Here is a 4,921-nt window from a genome sequence, read left to right on the forward strand (position 1 = left end):
ATAACCTCAAGGTAGGGATGGCAGTGATCGGTCTCTTCATTGATGTAAATGTCTGGAGTGTTACAAGTGCTTCTAGAGTAGACTCGGTATGTTCAATGATCGGATCACAAATGCTACACATTTTGTTGCAGCATGTTGATAATCTATTTACGTGATTGGCTGTCAAATAAACCATGTCGAATTCCGTCTTATTGATTAACCGTCTGTCTGTCTGTCTGTCTGTCTGTCTGTCTGTCTCATTGAACATGTTAAATGTAGACTAAATGTTTATAGTCAAAATATCTTCTCATTATTTTTGTTTCATATTGAACCGTTTTGTCAACTTTGATTTTCAAAAATAGTGCAATCAAGTACGTCAAATTATTTTATTCTCTCGAAGTCAAAACATTACCTTGATTGACAAACTATCACGACTGATACATTTTTAAATATGTTCAGCAATCTATTCAAATCGAGATAGCAAGATATTCTATTGTTTTAAATGCATTAGGTCTCTCACTTTTATCAATGACTCAAATGTTTATATAGTTTTGAGTGACGTTTAGCTTTAATAGTTCCGGTGACCTCAGTCCATCAAGACCTTCTCTTGACCAACACTTTTAAACAGGAACGAGTCTTTGATCGAAACCTTCATAATAAAAAGTCAAATCAATACAAATATTATTTCCTTATTCTCTGAAGCGTTTTGTAAAAAAAGGTACAACACAAGTTAAAGCGTTTATCAAAATGACCGACTTAACATCCGTTGAGCCACACGAACGACATAAGCTGCTGTCCATCCATCATCCATCAATCTACTTATCTATCTATCTATCTATCTATCTATCTATCTATCTATCTATCTATCTATCTATCTATCTATCTATCTATCTATCTATCTATCTATCTATCTATTGATGGATTTGTCAAAAGTTTATTTCTAACCTGTGTTTTTGACACTGATGTGTTTTGTGAACCTGCCACACTGCTTCCTTCCGGCTCCTTGATTAATATCAGCTGACAACTTTTTCCCTCCAATGCTTCTTAGCCTATCGGCTCCTCCTCTGCACACGGCACACAGCTTCAACAGTCTTTGTTCGTGCAATTTTTTCATTCATTCAGTTCTCATTGTTCACTTTGTGCAGATTGCCGTCAATTTCGCCCAAGCCCGTTATCTTTCTATCTCTTCTTATCTCTTCTCGCAGGCAGGGGACTTGGATTCCATCCTGATCCCATTGCTCGGGAATTCTGATAGTCCTTACACTTTCGGCCTCGCAGGACAGATTCCAACGTTAGAGAAGATGCTTGACTTTGGCTCTAGGTCACGTACTGTCCCTTTCACACCCCTTGGTTGAGTGAAGGGGCCCTCTCTCAATTTTGTAGTGGCAGTCATGTTTAACTTTAGGAGGAGTTTATACGTTATTACGCGTGCACTCGTAATTTGCTGTGGGTTGCATTTATTCGTAATTAATCTATGGTTGCTTATCATCAATGCAGTTTTGTGTGTTCACAAGGTATATCATTTTTGTTAATATTTTATCACGAGATCAGTCAAAGTCATGAACAGTCAGTAATATGATATGCCAGTAAAATATGTTGGCACTTTTTTAATCAATTTAATTACTGAAAGAGATTTGCAATTCAAAGACAACATCTATGGTCTGTTTACCCTAAATATATGTACATTAGTAATTGATAAACAAAAAAAAAACTTTTATAACGGCATACATGGAAAATGTATTGTCATCATATCTTGGTTACATGCATTTAATATCAAGTTTAAATCCCTGCGAGTCAAACTGTCAATAAAACAATATGGTAATGGTTTTATTTGATGCAGAAAGCCACTATATTAAAACCAACATATCATGTCGACGGCGATCGTAAAAGCAAACAAAGCAAGTAAACGTTGTTAGTAAAACGAGTAATAAAAATATGATTTCATGCAATAACTTCTAGCAAATGTTTTATTACCTCATCATTGCAAGAAAAAAATGGAGAATTAACCTATTTGATCTGTCTTATCTGTTATGTAGAGGTTCTGCAAATAGAAAAATCAGTTCATATCTATACTTTTCTATAATTTTCCGTATTTGCAAAAATATAGTAACATTAGTAGAACATGGGCCTATCTATGAAAATGTGTGTATCATTTTTTCCCGAATGATCTTATTAACGTATAAGGATGATGGCTGACTTCCGATATTAGACATTGGTCTTGAGATTCTTGCTTCACTATACAATAGGCTGTTTACGACAACAGTTTGTAATAAGACCAAACACATATTTTGATGGGTCTTCGCATTATGCTTACACAAATTAGGACAACATAAAAGAAACTTCTAAATGTCTACATGAGAAACGAACAACTTCTAATTTTCTACACGAAAAGCGAACAACTTTGTTTTGTTTTTGTTTTGTTCTTTGTTTTGTTTTGTTTTGTTTTTTTGCAGTGCTGGTTTAGCAAGTCATACTGAAAAGAAACAATGCGGTGTTTCTATAGCCATACATTCATGTTATCCGTTTCAGCTGTTCTTTTATACATCGATTAAAATTAATCTAACAAATGTGTTCACGGACTTTAAAAGAATCTATTAGTATCCAGCTAGCACCCTACCTCAATATCAAAAATAAATTTCTTATTCGATCTTACTCATCGATCGGTATCAAGGGAGCTCTTGTCTCTCTCATTTGGTGCAAATAATAACAGAGTTGGTGCGATTGATACCAAATATGACAAACACTTCTAGTAACAAAGCTAACACATATCCTTTCGAATGAGACACTTAAGGTAATAGTAGAAATCATCACCATTCAAACTTAAAAGAAATTGAAAGGTGAGCCGAAATAGCATTTTTACATTAGAGATCTATTCACGTCATTTGCTTGACGATGGTTTCTTCGCAGCGTACGTGGAACACGTCAAGTATTCCTGAAATTAAAAAAAAAAGATACTGTGATATGGTTTTCATGTAAACAACTTATAACGTAATTTAATAACGTAAACAGTTTACATAAATTTTGGGGGACAAAGGCTAAAAATACGCATAACCGAGTAAAATAACAGATAACAGGAGCGATAAAAACGACAACAACAATCATCATCATCATCATCATCATTGTCATCATGATTGTTTTTGTCCACCTATGTTACAGCTCTTGTCGACAAATAAGTTTGTGGCTAGATATTTGTGTTTATAACTAGTACTGCATCACAAGGATAGGTCGTAAAGCTGCCTTACCTAACGATGCCCACCGATGTTCTTCAACTCTTGGATGACAGATTGGACAGATGGACGTAAACCTGGACTCCACTTCCAACATGACAACATGATTTCGTATCTGTTTGAGTAATATGCATAAGGTAAATTTATATAAAAAAGACTAATCAATAGGCAACATAAAGCTAAACAAAAAAACAACAACAATTTTTATTTATTTATTTTATTTATTTTTCTTACAAGCTGTCTTCACAGCAATCCGGGCTAATCATACGATGTCCCTTCCCTAGCAATTCTAGGAGATCACTTTGGGGCGTATTCCTGTAAGGATATCGACCTACAATCAAAAAGAAATAACGAGAGATATGTATGATCGCTGTTGCCATCGAAGGGATTTCCAGTGAGTTTGTGATAAATTGTGGCGTAGTTGTTGGAAATGAAAGGTCATTTTTCAAAAGATCGCTTTAGACATGTTCAACTCTACTTTCGGTATAACTCTAATGTGTGTCAAATTAATGTTTCAAGAACATCATTGATACTGTACAATAGGCCAATAGGGGATAGGGCAAACGTATTATACTCACAAGTTTCAGGAAGCCTGTTTCAATAAAATTTGTGATGATCATTTGTAAATAACCCTGGTAAGCCTACGTCAGATGAGCCTTTTCCCCATTAAGTCCGCTATGTAACTGTATGCTGCTCTTTTGAGAGTCTCGACAAACCGTGAGAGGTAGTATTGTATTATTTCGCTTACTTCATCACTGATCTGTCACCGACGATCACTCATATAACACACCACAATCTCCCTTCAATCAGACATTGCCTAACTCTGTACAATATCAATGAAGCTAAGAAGGTTTGCCCTTGCCATGCGTTTGATGGATTTGAATATCGTGTTGATGTTTCATGGGTTGGTGCTTAAAAATCTCTATAATATTCAGATGTGCAAGCGTCCTTACTTTTACGGACGTGGAAGATGTTTTCATAAAACACAAGGCGGAATACATAGGCAGACTATATCTGTAGAGGCTGGCAGAGTATCTTACTAATGTTACAGTATCCAGCGCCAGACCGAACTGCCAAAATATTACAAATTATCGGATCGGGTTTACTATTACATCACAAGCGCACGAAACTATTAAATATCCTGAATGGTAGAACGTGATCCCTATAACCCTTTTTACCAAGAGAGAATATCTCCCAAAGAACAACGCCAAACGAATACACGTCTGTCTTCAACGAGAACTTTTTATGCATCAACGATTCAGGTGCCATCCATTGGTAGGGGATTTTCTATATGAGAGAAAATAAACATTGATAAAAGCGTACCTCTTGATTAGTATTGTTAATTTTGTGACTTAAGGTATTAAAATCAAATTTGGACCATTTATAGTATATATTTCTTCTACAATGCGTGTTTGTTCCTGTATACAATTACTTAATGTATAAACGCTATTTTATGGGCTGAATATTCGTTACGTGAACATATTTACTGCACTGGGCAAGTCCCAACAGCCGATACTGACTTTTTTCCCGCCGTGAGCGGTAAAACGTGGAAAGCTTCTTTATCATTGAATAGTCAATGATGCAACTTTTAGTTAAATCACAGAGTAACATAAACAGAGTGGCAACACTTGCATGCCTTTTGTTCCATGGTCGTCTCAGTAGACTATTGGCTTTTCATATTAAAATGAGCTTCAAAGGTGTTAAACTTTTTGGAG

The 4,921-nt window shown here is 35.5% G+C and overlaps 1 long non-coding RNA gene across 1 annotated transcript; it reads right to left on the reverse strand.

The window, feature by feature from the left end:
- Positions 1-2,423: 2,423 nt before the first annotated feature.
- Positions 2,424-4,469, reverse strand: LOC139127824 (uncharacterized). The gene is made up of 4 exons (XR_011551142.1): positions 4,385-4,469; positions 3,441-3,537; positions 3,222-3,321; positions 2,424-2,911 (listed from the first exon to the last, which is right to left on the reverse strand). It is a non-coding gene; the product is annotated as an uncharacterized lncRNA (long non-coding RNA).
- Positions 4,470-4,921: the final 452 nt, after the last annotated feature.

The sequence above is a fragment of the Ptychodera flava genome, unplaced genomic scaffold (genome assembly GCF_041260155.1).
Source record: "Ptychodera flava strain L36383 unplaced genomic scaffold, AS_Pfla_20210202 Scaffold_37__1_contigs__length_1687728_pilon, whole genome shotgun sequence".
Lineage (NCBI taxonomy): Eukaryota > Metazoa > Hemichordata > Enteropneusta > Ptychoderidae > Ptychodera > Ptychodera flava.